General features: G+C 41.4%; 1 pseudogene; it reads left to right on the plus strand.

The window, feature by feature from the left end:
* The first annotated feature begins 467 nt into the window (after positions 1-467).
* LOC127194228 (non-histone chromosomal protein HMG-17-like) lies at positions 468-714 on the plus strand (annotated as a pseudogene).
* The last annotated feature ends 15,826 nt before the right edge of the window (positions 715-16,540 follow it).

The raw sequence follows: 16,540 nt of genomic DNA on the forward strand, positions 1-16,540 counted from the left end.
TTTGAAGGCATGGGACACTAAGGTAATTGCTAATAATATACCTATTTGATTGGAATGACTTCCTTTCACTCTCATCCTCCAAAACTTTTCCAAAAAGTATTTTGTTCTTCTCTGCTCTGCAGATGAGGGAGTTCGTTGTTAGAGAAAGGAATAGCTTGTTGAAGGCCGCTTAGCTCGGAGATGACAGAACTGGAATTTGAACCGAGGCCTGTCTTTAGTGTTTACATGAGGTACTTATGCAGAGTGTATTGGTCACTGGAAAGAAGGCATCTCTACGCTGGAAGGGATAAAGAGTACCCAGGCTGGAAGCAACTCTTCCTCTTTAAATTTTAAGTTAGCGAAGCAGTGTGAAGAAGCATCAAGAGTGAGCCGGGCCCCCCCCCCCCCCCCCCGCACACACACACACCCGAGTGGACCAAACCTACTGTATCCCGCGCCTTCAGCGCCAATGTCCCGCCACTGCCGCCATGCCCAAAAGAAAGGCTGAAGGGGGTGCTAAAGGAGATAAAGGGCGAGCCACAGAGAAGACCTGCAAGGTTGTCTGCTAAACCTGCTCCCCCAGAGCCGGAGCCAGAGCCTAAGAAGGGAGGGAAGGTACGCAAGGGGAAGAAGGGGAAAGCTGATGCCGGTAAGGATGCGAATAATCCCGCGGAAAATGGAGACGCCAAAACAGACCAGGGACAGAAAGCCGAAGGTGCTGGACATGCCAAGTGACATGTGTGCATTTTTGATAACTGTGTACTTCTGGTGACTGTACAATTTGAAGTAGTATTTTTATCAACTTTTATAAAACCAGAATTTTGTTTTACTTTTTTTTTTTAAGCTATGATGTTAGTACACAGAACACTTCATTGTTGGGGGGAGGGGCGGGGAAGGAACGTGTGTCACTAACAAAATGTCTCCCAAGTTCAATTGATGATGGCAAACATCTTTCCCTGATAATTTTGAAAGGCTCCTGTCGGCTCCCAAGAGACATCCTGGTGTTGACATATGTGGCCATCATGGCACAAAATGCCTTGTTTTGTGGGAAAACTAAATTCATTTTTGTATCCTCCATCCCCGTACCATCAACATCGACTTAACTCCCTTAAAGCCAGAGACCTGCTGGAACCTCACCCCCAAAATTGTTTTTCCAGTCTATTGGGCAATCTGGACTTTGCAGTGATGTCATTGAGTGTCCTCAGAAGAGCCGTGGTTCCTTTTATAAAAGACTGTGGATCTTCAGATGGATAATTCTGCCATTTCCATTTCATTTCCTGAAAAGTTGTTAAACAACCTCCTTAATGTGAAAAGTCAACCCTCACTTTAAGCTACTTCCCCCTTTTCAAAGCATTGAATGGAGATTTCATTGGGTTTTATAGTGGCTTTCTGATTTTGGTAGTCTACGCAAGAAAGGAGTTTGGAAGTTCTCGTATGCTGTTAACGATTGTCTGCCCACGTCACATCCTGCCTGAAATACCATGATTGTTTATGAAAAGTATCTTCAATAAAGCAGAATACAGTTTTTAAAAATTTAAGTTAGCATCAATCTGGACACGTGCAGTTTATTTCTTGGCTATAAAAAATAAAATGGAATTAAATCCTATATTAAAAATAATACAATAACAAAGTGCATCTAATTGCAATAAAATACTATGCAGTGTGATTGATAATCTTATCTCAGTAATAGTCAATTTGACAATTTTCTTGAACCTCAATCAAATATGGATACCTAGTTTCTAAATGCTTTTTTGCGCTTTGAGTGAGAATGGCTCTCTTAGGCTTATAAACATGAATACTTGGTCCTCAGTTGGTGAAATTGAGAAGTATTAGGAGGTGTGGCCTTGTTGTACTTGGCATATCACCGGTGGCAGAGTTTAGGTTCCAAAGACTCGTGCAATTTCCAGTGCTTTCTCTTCCTCCACCTTATGGTTGCATCTCAAGATCTGGGCTCCCAGCCCCTGCTCCAGCACCACACCTGCCTGCCTGCTGCTCCCCGCCATGACGGTCATGGCCTCTCATCCTCTGAAGGCCCCAATTAAATATGGTCTTTTATAAATTGCTTTGTGTCTTATCACAGCAATAGAAAAGTAACTAAGACATACCTACTTTTAAAAATCCTAACATCTCTAAATATTGAGATCCACTATCTCTCCTGCACAGAGGTAGCATTATCTATAGGATGAGAAGTCAGAAAATTGGATCCTGTATCAGTTTCACTGGCTATACCTCCGCAGATGCTGCTTTCTGTAACTCCACTCCATCAACGCTAAGATGAAAAAGAATACTGTTATCAAATTCATGAGGTTGTCCTAAGCGGTAAATGAGAATAGAACCATGTTTTCAGATTCTTTCCAAACCACTCTTCTGTCCTACTCTATTCATACTGCCTTGTACTTTTGTGGTAAAGTTGTAGCTGAGTGGAAGATCTTGAAAGTCCATCTGTTTATGGCTAAGCAATAATCAGATGTAAGCAGAGTAAAGGAATTTCCAAATGTAAATTTTCATGGCTTGGCAAGCATACACGGTAACTGCTTAAGCTATATTGCTCCTATCGTCCTGTTTTATTTGTCCTAACAAGCACAGCAAACAATGATTCTTTCTAAGACTGATTTCTGATTAACTTCACTAGCATAAAGCACTCAGTTTTTATAGTGTATGCGGAGAGCGGGTAATAAGCACGGATATATGTAATTGCTTCTTAAGAAATATTTGTTTTCAATTTAGACTTTGGACTAATGTAGAACGCTAAATTATGTTATTTTAAATGGCCTTAGTCAGGTAAAATTCCCAGTATCAGTAATAGATTAGGTAAGATAATCACGGTTATAGAAAAGGGGAAATGAATTTTTAGGAACATTGGACCTTAAATGCTGTCATTTCTCTATAAACCACAATGAGGACAAAGACTATTATTGAGATAAGATTATCAATCATATTGCATAGTGTTATATCTTCAATTAGAACTACTTTGTTATTATATTATTTTAATACAGGATTTAATTCAATTTTTTATAACCAAGAAATAAAATGCACAAGTCTCAATTGATGCTAAATTTAAATTTAAATGTGCCTTTTTATCTTCATATGTTTATAAATTCCATGTTTAAGAAATACTATTGAAGTATACATTTGATGCTCTTAGCCCTATATATGACCTACATATGTGGCTGTCCCATCCCATCTTCTTTTCCCTTATCCTGGTGTTGAACTATAATTTTGGGATTTCCATGAATCCAAAATCTGCTGTTACTTACTGTGTTTTCATTTGTCTGTCCAAGTCTATCCTGGCTGCATCTCAGTTATTTGCTTTGTACATTCAATTATTTGCGATCAAATCATTGTCTTCACTCAGGAAAGGTCAGGCAAAAAGGGCATCAGCCATCTTCATCCTCAAAGGAAAATTCTGGCCATAAAAAAATAGGCTTACAATGTTCATTGCCCAAAAGCAGAGAGGCCAAGTGGACGTAACCAAACATCTATGTGTATGTCATTCATTCATTCATTATTTATTCATTCATTCATTCATACTCTATTCCCAACTGCCTCTCACCAGCTTTGTTACTGTCTGTGTGTTTCTAGATCAGCAACACGTATAAAGTCACTGAATCGGTTCTATAGGATCATTATAAGGAGTTATTGGATTAACATATATGAAGTGTTTTATCTCTAGCACATTGTATGTGCCCGGTATGTTTCTTTCTTTCTTTTTTTTTTTTTTTTTTTTTTTTATTGCTGCTGTCTTTGGTTTATTATTCATTAAATATTTACTGATCTCTGCTAGTGTTGTGATGCCATGCATTATGAGAACAGCAGTGAGCAAAGGAACACAGAAAGTCCTCATGGAATCTACAGAATCTACACGAGGCAGATAATTTCATTGATGTATGAGAACAGAGAAGCATGTACAGATATGATATAAATACCTAAAGGCGACCATTCTCATGGGGAAAAAAACACATCTTGGGCCTACCCACCAGGTTTCTGAACGAGTGCCGTTCTGTTTCTCCTAGGCCAAAGGAAGGTGCTAGCTCTGTCTCACCCAAGACCTTTGCGCCTGAGTCCCAAGCAAAGGCCTGGCTCCTGCCGTCTGCTGTCTTGCTTCTCAATGCTCTGTTGAACCGCCCGCGCTTCCTGAGATAGCGTCACAACACTGCCCCTGGATAGTCCCGTCTCTGCCCTCACTGCTCCAAACCAGCAGTCTTGTGTCCTGGGCCTCTGGTGATCCGTTGCCTCCTGAGGTCTCTCTTTCTTGCCTACCATCAGTATGTCCTTCTAAGCACCTGTATCTACTTTTGGCATTTCCAGTGCAGTCTCTGCTACTTGCAATGCTGCTCGCTTTACCTGGTTACACCGCCTCTCTCAGTCTTTGCCATCTCATCAGTAAAATGGGAAATCAAAGTATCTGTATCAAAGCATGCAGGAGTTTAAATAGGCTTAAATCTTTCAAACAACTTATTGAACCTTAGTACTCAATAATACATTCATTCATTTAATAATATTTACTTCCGGACACTAAAGATATTTATGCAAAAGATAATCTCTAACCACTGGATATCCAAGGTAAAGAAAACAAATTATTTCTTCATTTGTAAGGTTTATATCCTATAGCATATTAGCTACTTTTATTTTGTTGAAATTAATATCTCATGACCAGGGGAAAATTTTTATTTGGGCTATAGTTCCAGAGGGAGTCCATTTTGTCAGAGCAGGCATGACAGCAGTTGGCTGGAGCAGAAAGGTAAGAGCTCATCTTTTCAACCACAGATATAAAACAGAGAAAGCAACCTGGAAGTAGAGCAAGGTCATAGACTCTCAAAGCCCACGCCTAGCCATGTAACCTCCTCCAGCAAGGCTGCATCATCTCCCCAAAACAGCAATGGGGACCAAGAGACCAAGGCCTGAACCCATGGGAAACATTTCTCATTCAAACCACCATAAAGAGGGGAAAAACAACAAAGTAATTACTAATTGCAATGACAACTAGTCAAGAAACAATACAAATTGATGAGAAAGAAAGCTAAGAAAGATTTACTATAGGTAGAGTGCTCATGAAAGAACAGGCTTGGTTCTGGTACATTCTTGCTATCACAGGAAGCCCTATTGAGCAGGGATACTGCGAGGAATCATGCGAAAATTGAGTGGCGCGCTGGCTAGTTTTATGTCACCTTGACACAATCTAGAGTCATTCTATATTGAGAAGATGTCCCCACAAGATTGGTCTATGAGCAAGCTCATGGTGCATTTTATTGATTGATAATGGATGTGGGAGGGTCCAGTGGTGGTGCCACTCCTGGGCTGGTGGTCCTGGATGCTATAAGAATGCAGGCTGAGCAAGGCATGATGGGATAAGCCAGTAAGCAACACCTCTTCATAGCCTCTGCATCAGTTTCTACTTACAGGTTCCTGTCTTGACTTCCTGCGCTAATAAACTATTATCTAGAAGCATGAGATAAAATAAACCCTTTCCTCCCCAAGTTGCTTTCTGTCATGGTGTTTCCTCACAGCAACAGAAAGCCCCCGGTAACAAAACAGTTTCCTTTAAGATGAGAAGCTAGAGAAGACTCCTCTAAGGGGGAGTAATTAAAAACAGGACTCGAAGGAGGAGAGCAAATACTTGGTCTATGAAGGCCTGGGGATGGGTATGCTCAGCAGAGGGTAAAGAAACTGTGGTACATTTACACTATGGAATACTAATCAGCTATTAAAAACAAGGAATTCCCGAAATTTGTGGATAAATGGATTGAGCTAGAAATGATCATAATGAGTGAGTTAACCCAGAAGCAGAAACACTCAAATGGTATATACTCACTTATATCTGCATACTAGCCCAAGGGGCATGTTCCACGAAAGCCTTCACTTACCAGGAAACTGGGACAGAGGGGAGAACATCCTATTGGGACTCTAAATGAGAGAAGCATGGGAGAATAGCAAAGTAGAAGGATCCAAAGAGTCCTAGAAACCTACAAGTAGAACATTATGATAGGCAGATTTCGGCCCAGGGGTCCTGCTCAAACTAAGGCACTAGCCAAGGACAATACAGGCGGTAAACTTTAAACCCCTACCCAGATCGAGCTAATGGACAGAACATTCTCCACAGTTGAGTGGAGAGTGGGATATGACTTTCTCACGTACTCTGGTGCCTCACGTTGGACCATGTCCCCTGGAGGGGGATACCTGGTGGCACTCAACGGAAGGACAGCTGGTTGCCAAGAAGAGACTTGATACCCTATGAGCATATACAGGGGGAGGTAATGCCCCACAGGAACAGTCATAGGGGAGGGGAATAATGGGAAAATGGGAGGGAGGGAAGAATGGGAGGATACAAGGGATGGGATAAACATTGAGATGTAACAAGAATAAATTAATAAAAAAACTAAAAATAAATAAATAAATAAAAAGAAAAAAAGTCTTTTAGAGTGAATGGAGCTCTCAGAACTCCTGTGAGAGCTGGATGGAGAGATATGAAGTGCCCAGTTCCCCCCCCCCCAATACCCTGGTCCTGCTTGCTGCACAGAGCCGGCTGCCACTGCCTCACATCGCACTTCTCACAGTCCCCACATCACTGGTTCCCTCAGACTAGCACGGTCTACATGCCAAACAGAAGCTGGAGCAAGCAAGTCCTTGGCATTTTTTGTCTTCTGTAGCTGCAGTAAAGCTTGCTTCCTTTAATTTCAATTTTTCAAAACATAAAATAGCAAATGTCCACCCCAGTGGCCAGTAATGACTTTTCCTCGATGAACATGTCTTTTTTTTTTTTTTTAAGTCTAAGTATTAAAAATTCACAACGTTCCTGCAGAGTTCTCTCAAAGATTTACAGCGATTATTATATACTTTTCCTAGGTCTACATGGTAGTTATGGAGCTGGAAGACAGGAATGATCAAAGTACAGGTTGTTTGACTGATTTCCTTGGTGCTTTCTATCTATGTACCTGTCTGTCTGTCTGCCTGTCTGTCTGTCTGTCTGTCTGTCTATATTCCTTCCTTCCTTCCTTCCTTACTTACTTACTTTTTTTACTGATGGCTTTTCTTTCAACAGAAAATCTCTGTGACACTCTATATCTCCTCCAAGCCTCCTCCTTTTCATCACCCACAGGCTCTTTTAAGCTTTAACTATACATATTTGTAGGACATATAGTGACGCTTTAATGTGCGCATACATTGTGTGAAGATATAATCAGAATATTCAGTGTACCTTTCACCTCAAATACCTATTACTTCATTATAGTAGAAGCATCCAAATCTCCTGTTCTAGTTATGTCAAAATATCCAAGTTGCCTCCTTCTCAGAGGAAGTTCAGTCTTATCATCTAGACGCTTTTATGTGTCACTTTGCTTTCTCATCAGACACTTCAGAATGGGTGGCCGCAGCCTTTGTTGGTGGTCCCAGGGAGCATCTTAGCAAGCTTCAGCTCCTCAGGATGCTATAGAAGTAGCTTCAGATGCCACAAGCCAAAGACTGTGTGTGTGTGTGTGTGTGTGTGTGTGTGTGTGTGTGTGTGTCAACATTTTACATGCCGAGGGACAACTACAATGTTTATAAAGGCTGAGGACCTGAGAAATTTCTGCTTCAATTACTATTCTATTGCTAGTATTTTAACAATCTGGGATTTTTCTCCAAAGTCTGTTTCCTGGAGCTTGTAATTTCCCCTCATATTTTTTTCTGAGGAAGATCACTCAATGAGCATACATTTGGCAATTTGATCTCATTGCCTTAAAAACTGGGCCAGAAGGCTGAAGACGATGTTCCAATGTTATAGACAGTTTTGGGTGACTGTTGAGGTAGCAAATTGTCTCTGTCATTTTTTTTTTTTCACCTTGGAAGCTGCTAACCTACACTTCCTTTTTACTCAGATAATTAATTTTATTCTTTCTCAAGTCTCTGATGGGGTTGAAGACCAAATAGTTTAGTTTCACAATTAAGCTTAGTTGTTTAGGGGTTAAGATGTTTCTAGGTCTAGATAGATGTTTTAAGTTGATAGAGATGAGATACGATAGATACGGATTTATATTCAGAAATTTAGACTCACCAAGATAGGAAAGATATTTCTTCAAGGTTGCCAAATACAAATAGCCAAAACACTATGAATGTAACATTAATATAATTCCTGGTTGTTTCACGGTTCTTCTTGTTGTAAGTAGTTTATTTTATTTATGTATAATTATATAAATTTATATGTAAAATAATTAAAAATATTATTTTTTAAAACATACAGTCAGCCAGGTGTGGTGGTGCATGCCTTTAATCCCAGTACTTGGGAGGCAGAGGCAGGCAGATGGCTGTGAGTTCAAGGCCAGCCTGGTCTACAAAGCGAGTCCAGGACAGCCAAGGCTGCACAGAGAAACTCTGTCTCGAAAAACCAAAACCAAGCAAACAAAACCATATAATCAGCCTCCATATCTAAGGGTCCTACATTCACAGATTGAACCAACGCTTGTCAAAAATGTAATTTTAAAAAAGTGACTGTACTGAGGGGACAGAGAAACAGCTCAATGTGTAAAATACTTGCCATGTAGCGTAAGGTCTAGAGTTCTAGTCATCAGACCTACAAAAAAGCCAGACAGACATGGTGGTCCGCCTGTAGTCCCAGCATAAGGAATAGATACAGAAATACCACAAGCTGTAGAGCTAGACTAGCTCCAACAACAATGAGTCCAAGTGCAATGAGAGCTTCACCTCGATATTTTAAAACAGAGAGCAATGGAGAAAGAAACCCAAAGTGAACTTCAGGTCTCCACACATGTGTACACTTATACACCTGCCCACACACATGGAAACACACACAGATGCAAGCATGCTACACACACATACATACACAAAAACTGTAAATGTATACGCATAAACTTTCCTTTCATTACTCCCTTAACTATATGCCCTAAAAACTATTTAGAGCACATTTGTATTTTATTAGCTATTACAAGTAATCTATCAAGCACATGAAACCTGAAGACCACAGGTAACTATCAATGTGGTCCAACACAAGAATTGTAAACTTAGTTAAAATATGGTAAGGGTGGGGTTTTTTTGCAATGTTTTGTAACTCATTTATGCATTATTCTTAAGCATGTAAATGATAATCTCATAGTTCATTGTCAAAAGCTTAGGCATGCCTTGAACAACAAACATGGGAGGACATGCCTAGGAAAATGTGAATACCATGGCATTTTTACATAATGCCCTGGAGCATGCATGGATTTTGTTATCTGCAGGAGGTCTTAAACCAATAGCCCACAGTTACAAAATAACCATACTTTAACACTTGAGGGGTATATTGAGATACAATCTATGTATCAGCAGGTCAACTCTGGGCATACTATCTCGGTTACTTAATTCAATTCGGTTTGCTTTAAATAATAGTTCTCAACTGCCAGTAATTCTGCCTCTTGGGGAACAGTGGCTGATGTCTGGGGGTGTGACACTGAGGATAAGAAGCAATGTTCTCACAGCTAGTAGAGAGAGCTAGCAATGTCGTGATACGCCATACAATGTTTACAGCAGCTCCTCAGAAATATGTGTGTGTGTGTGTGTGTGTGTGTGTGTGTGTGTGTGTGTGTGTGTGTGTGTGTGTGTTCGTGCCTCTCCTCAAAATACTGGTAACGCCTCTAGGGTCCCTCCTCAGTCCACTTCTCCCATTTTTGGCCAAAAGATTTATCTTCCATCTCTCCATAAAGAGACAAATTTGATGCCGAGTGCTCACCCTAGACCTCATCCTCCAGCCTGCACTGAGGGAGATGAAAGTGTGCTCTGCTCTGTTCTAGAACTTCTGAAGCTTCTGTATCTGCTGAGCGCCCTAGGACCTGAAACACCAACTCATGTTCACCACACTGTACCTGTCTGGCCCACTTTCTCCTACTGTAGTCCTGAAGCCAAGCTGAACATTCGCTCACCACCTGCAGCTTTGCAAAGTGAAGGAGCTCCCCGTTTCATCTCCACAGATAACATGGCGGCACAGGCTACCTCAGGTGCTCCAGGCCCGGTGTCCAGGGAAAGCGCTGTAAGAACATTTGACCGTCTATAAAGCAGTAGGATATTTTTATCTTTGTTCTTTTCCTTCCCTGCTCCTTTTCCACACTCTTCTCTCTCATGGTTAACACAGCTGAGCATCAGCAACAAACGCATTACAGAGCACACCAGTCAAGCATTTACTTACAGCGCTGTAGCCACGTAGTATAACACGCATTAGTTACTTCACCTGGCCCACGCTATGAACAGTACATTTCATTAGTCATCTCTAGAAGAGCAGAGAACTAGTTGCCATACAATTGGACCTTTCTTCAAATACACCAGGACAACATACAGTCTGTTCAGAAATTTTCTATATGGGGCCCAGGAATCGAAAGTAAAATTAATCATCATAAAATAAGTTGCTCAGGAAAATCATATTATGATTTTGTGGATGAGCAAAATTTGTACAACAAATTGATCTAGGAAGGAATAAACAAAAAGAACACATTGCTATAATATTTAAAACACAAAGATGATGTTCCTGGCTACATACAGTCACTAGGAATGCATTGCACACATTACCGCGTGCTTTTCTGATTTTACTATTTTTGAGACTTTTTATTAGTGACTTGGACAGTTTACTTCATAAAAACAAAGCTCATGGAAATTTGAACTGTCATCTTGTTTCTCCATTAATAACTGTCTTTAAAGCTCATAGAAGCATCCAAACTCTTCCGCGGAGCACTGCAACTCAAACACGTTAAGAATTCACCACAGATCTTAACACTTGAGGATTCCCCGAGGAACTTCATTTTCTCCATGGTCATTGGCTTATAGCATTGAGTAGGAAAATAAATCACGGAAGAGCCATGATACAGTCACGAATGGAAGTGGGCAGGGGAGAGAACAGTCAGAGGCCTCTGCTGTTGAACACGGGACAGGACGGTATTAATGAGCTGACCATAAAGCGCCAAGCATCATGGGCAGCAGCTCTTCTCTCTACCTCATACTGCTCCCCTGGGGTCCCAACCAGAACGGGCTGCAAGAAACACCTTTGGAAACTATAGCATAGATGAGGCTACTCAGAGCAAGGGGAGTTACGGTACTAACTGCCCAGTGACACACATTAGTCTCTATTTATCTACATATCGGTTTTACAAAATCTGGTTCCCCTGCCACGTGCATATTCTTTAGTAAGTAAATTTAAAAAGCAAGCCATTGCAGAACTGTTGTGATCAAGAAAGTTATAGACGTATTTGGTTTGATACGTGCAAGATGAATACACTTTCCTCCACCTACCCACTTGTTTTGGGACGTTATCCCTGACTCACCTGAGCAGCTTTACCTGTCTCTACATTCTACTGTGATAGTAGAACCATGAAGGGAAAGGGCTGTTTAAGAACAGTCACCTGGGCCGGGTGGTGGTGGCGCATGCCTTTAATCCCAGCACTCGGGAGGCAGAGGCAGGCGGATAGCTGTGAGTTCGAGGCCAGCCTGGTCTACAAAGTGAGTCCAGGACAGCCAAGGCTACACAGAGAGACCTTGTCTCAAAAAACTAAAAAAAAAAAAAAAAAAGAACAGTCACCTGATAATTCAGCTGCTTTAAAGAGACCTTTAGTTGTGCTGTAGACTCAATGCAATGAGACACACTGTGGCAGCTACACCTCACACCTTTAGTTCATCAGTCCAATGTAATTCTTCAAGGTCCATTTCAGCCATTGCTGTCAACTGTATAATGCAGCTATATATTTGGCTTTTTAGTTCTAAGTTTAGGAATGAAAATTTAACATTTCAGAGAGAATTTTTCCCAACCTAGACTATGCCCAAAATTCAGGCACCAGCAAGGGTAAATAGTAGCATCTATGTGATTCCACTCAGACGTGGGTTTATAACAGGGAAAACAGCTTGGTTGTTGGTTTTTGAGGTTTTTTTTTTTGTTGTTGTTGTTGTTTGTTTGTTTGTCAAAAGCAATACACGTGGACCTGTATTAGTTACTTTTCTGTTGCTGTGATAAAATACCTGACCATAATCAACATATGGGAGAGTTTATTTTAGCTTAGGGTCCCAGAGGCAGAGTCCACAGTGATAAGGACAGCATGGCAGCAGGTGTCCAAAGCAGGAAGCTGGATGACTGCATTTTGTCCCAAGGGAAGAAAGAACAGAAGAGCCATGAGCCTACACACTCTGAGAACTGTCCCAGTGACACACTTCCTCTAGTCTCTGCATCCTAAACATCCCATAACCTCCACTAACAGTGCCATCATGTGGATGAGCTGTTCAAATACCCAAGCCAACAGGGGACATTTCCCATCCAACCCACTATAGCGCTTCATAAGACATAAAATTATACAACTATTAGATGATCAGGACACTAAGTCTGCGTAGTAATGTACGTGACTTACAGAGAATCTCAGGTAAGTGGGAAATGGATGTTACAATCACACAGACTTTCTCCATGGTTTAGTGCTCCTTTATCACTGTGGTTGTTCTCCCCATGTTGGTTGGGAAAGTATCAGCAATTCTTTATAAGTGTGATTTTCTTCTTATAACAGCTCAACAGCTCTGTGCTACCATCCTAACTTGCCTGGACTCTTACCTTACCCATTTCTACTATCGTAGCCAGCCCGCTCCCTGATTCCACCAGGCCTATGCTCACCTCTGCAATGGCTGGTCCATCTACTGGAACATTCTGCTGAATGAGTGAGTTGCTCTTTCTCTCACCTTAGATATTCCCTCTTTGACAACCCTTCTTCGACTGTTCTATATGGCTAATGCTGGCCTCCCGCAAACAACATTCACTATAGCCACTCCTTCTTTTTTAAAATTCTCTTATTGGCATTCAGTGCCTGGCAAAGTGGCCTGGGTTCCATGTCCGGTGGGTTGGTCCAGACACTGCTTGCCTCTCGATGAGAATGGATGAACCTTGAGATCGAAGGTCCTAGGGTCCTGTTTCTCAATCAGGGATGGCTCAGAGCGCTCAGGGTGAGGCCCAAGGCCAGAGCACTAGGCCAGGTTCCAGGTTTTACCAGAGGAGGTGTTACAGCTTAGCTCTTTTAGAATGAAATTGCTGGTATCAGATGGCAGTAGAGACTTGGGAGCTCCACAAGCCCATGATGATACCAAGTGTTACAGCCCTTTGTCTAGCTTCTAGCGGCAGTGATGGAGCAGGCTCCGATAGAGGCCAAGACAATTCTGCCATCGCTGCCTGACTACCTGGTATCCAGTGGTGGTTCTCCCCCCAAAATAAATGGAGTCTCAGATGGTCATAGTAGGGGAATGGCGGAAGCATGAGAGAGTGAGGACACCAGCCAGCCTTTATTTATGAACCTTGGAGGGGTGTGTGGGTAAATGTGTCTTATTCGCTGGGGCTAGGGATGCCAGGGTACTTAATATACACACAGTGGTGCAATACCTCATTTACATGCAGTAGCATGGGGTCCTATCATAAGAAAGAAAGCACAGTACTTAATTATCCTATGAGTGAGGGAATAACTTCTAGGTATGATTAAAGGTCATCTGCTGGAGGCTAGGATTTCCTTAGTATAGGGTGGGGTACTCCAGGAATCCCCAGGTATTTGCTAAACCAGTTTCTTATTGGGGAAATGGTTGGGCCTATAATCTTCCCTGGAGGCTATGTGACAATCCTTACAAGATCTGGGGTTAAGCAGATCAGGTGGAGTAAGAACTCCACTGAGAAAAGGTAGTCCACCATCATAGACCAAGTGTAAACAAGTCTATCTAGAGATGCCAGACTTCAACCTTCTCCAGCAGAGTCCCACATCTTATGTTTAATTTCTAAATATCTAGTAAGAAAATCTGTTATCGGACTTTGAAACATATGAGGAAAAAACTGTTAATGTATTAAGTTAGATCCTTGTTGTTTCTGAAACATTTTTTATGGTTAATTGAATCCAGTATTTTCTTCTTTTTTATTTCTTTTTTTCTCTTATTAAAGATAGATTTTTTTCTCATACAATATATATCCTGATTATAGTTTTCCGTCCCCCTACTCCTCCCAGTTCCTATCCACATCCACTTCCCTCCAGATCCACTCTTTCTGCCTCGCATTAAAAAAGAACAGGCTACTAAGAGGTAACAACCAAACATGGCAAAATAGAATATAGTAAGATGAAGCAAAACTAACATATTGAAGTTGGACACAGCAACCCAACAGGAGGAAAAGAGTCCCAAGAGCAGGAACAAGTGTTGAGACTCATTTGTTCTCACAGTCAGGAGTACCATAAAAACACTAAGTATGATATATGCCGAGGATCTGGTATCAACCCGAAGGCCTCTGCTTGCTGCTTCAGTCTCTGTGAGCTCATATGCACCTTGCTTAGTTGATTAAGTTAAGAGTGACTTGTTCTCCTGGTGTCTTCTATCTCCTCTGGCTCTTACAATCTTTCCCCCTTCTCTTCTGCATAGGGGAGGGGTTTGATGGAGACCTCCAATTTAGATTCTCCATACAATGTCTGGCTGATAACCACGCCCTCTTGAGCTTCATCATAACACTTAACCTGAGATGAATTATCTTATTAATTTATTGCTAATTCCCTGTCTCTGCCTTTAACCCTGCAATCATGAAGCAGATGCAGGCTGATCTCGCTAAACTTCAGGTCATCCTGAGCTATGTAGTGTGACTTTGTCCTCCATGCGAGGAGGCCTTGTCTTAATTACTGTTCTATTGCTGTGAATGTGTGACCAAGGCAACTCTTGTAAAAGAAAGCATCTAATCAGGGGCTTTTGGGGCATAGTCATGCTCATCATGGCAGGAAGCAGGCAGGTCAGGCACTAGAGCAATAGCTGAAAGGTTTTATATCCTAATATGCAGGCAGCAGGTAAGGGAGGGGGCTTAGTATGGGCTTTTCAAAGTCTACTCCCAATAATACACCGTCTCCTCCAACAAGGCCACATCTCCCAATCCTTCCCAAAGAGTTCCATTGGGAGCCAAGCATTCAAATATATGAGCTGTACTGGCTAGTTTTCTGTCAACTTGCCATAAGCTAAAGTCATCAGAATGAATTGGGGAAATGCCTCTGTAATCCCCCTGTAGACAAGTCTGTAAGGCATTTTTTTTTTTAATTACTGCTTGATGAGGGAAGTGTTAGTCCACTGTGGGTGGTGCCACCCTTGGGATGGTGATCCTGGATTTTATAAAAGAGCAGGCTGAGCAAGTCAGGGGGACCAAGCCAGTAAGCAGCACCCTTCTGTGGCCTCTACATCATTTCCTGTCTCCAGGCTCCTGTTTGAGTCCCTGTTCTGACTTCTTTCAATCATCAACGAAGGTTGTGTAAGTCGAATAAATTCTTTTCTGCCCACGTTGCTTCGGTCATGGTGCCTCATCACACTGATGATAAGCCTAACTAAGAGACAGCCATTCTTTTTCCAACTGCCATAGAGCCCTTATTCTCAATCATCACTTCCTTCTTGATTCCTAAAACAGCTTTGGTTACTGAATAAAAATGTTTAGATTATTCGTTCTAGATCTAAATTATGTTGATGATCTAGTAGAATTAGGCCTCTTTCGTTGCCTCTTTCTATTCAATCTTTATAAACATAATATAATGATCGTAAAATCCTTCAACTTAATTGGATATGTTCTACGCTATATAGCTCTAAAACTCTAATTTGTTTACAATGATTAGGGGGTTTATACAAATATAAAGAAGAGATCAGCTGCAATTCCAAAATTCTGGGAATATCATAGTTGATATATTAACTCCCTTGTAATGGGAGAAACTGGAAAATGGACCCTCACCAGAATTCAACCATACTACCATCTGGTGTTCAGCTTTTGACCTTCAAAACCATGATAAATAAATGTATTTTTAACTCATCTATCCTGTAGTACATTATGACATCTTACACTATAATGCAAGAGATAGACAAGAAGTAGTTATATTAATTATGATGGGATATATTAGTTCACTGCAGCTTACAATGCCTGAAACTTTAGTGGCACTAAATATGGAACATTCCTCAACGATGTTAGGTGTCTACTATGGGTAATGAGAAAATCTTCCTGACATGTCTACTCCAGAGCTAGGCTGAGAGTGGCCACAATATTTGGTGGGGGAGGGGGGGAACCACTAGAAAAATCCTACAACAGCAATCAAATGCTTAGGTGTTTTGTTAAATGGTAAGTGTTCTGTTTCTATCTCACTTCCTAACACTAGTCACAAGTTTCCATTGAAGCCCTGGGGGCCAAGGTGAGGAATGCCCAAAGGAAGAAGAACCCTGAGTGGAAACTCTTATCAGTTTACCCTTCTGTCCCTTAGATATTGGGGTTATGATTTTTCCCACATGCAAAATAAATGTATGCTGTCTTCTGAGAAAAATAACCCAAGAAGTTTTATGCTATTAGAATATCAAGTTTGCTGGGGAGCGTAGCTGTAGCTCGGTGGTAGAGTGCTTGCCTAGCATGTACAAGACCCTAGATTCAAACAAAACAAAGTGTATAAGGCAACAGAGTATGAAGCACAAAGTCCAGGGTCTCACAAAAGGCTTGGGGCCTTTTGTTGCTCTGGAGATTTGGAACTGAGTAACAAAGCATCCTTCATCTTGTACTTAACAGGCAGATGTGTGTGGGAATGTGATAACCACAACAACCACTCCC

This window comes from Acomys russatus, chromosome 10, assembly GCF_903995435.1.
Source record: "Acomys russatus chromosome 10, mAcoRus1.1, whole genome shotgun sequence".
Lineage (NCBI taxonomy): Eukaryota > Metazoa > Chordata > Mammalia > Rodentia > Muridae > Acomys > Acomys russatus.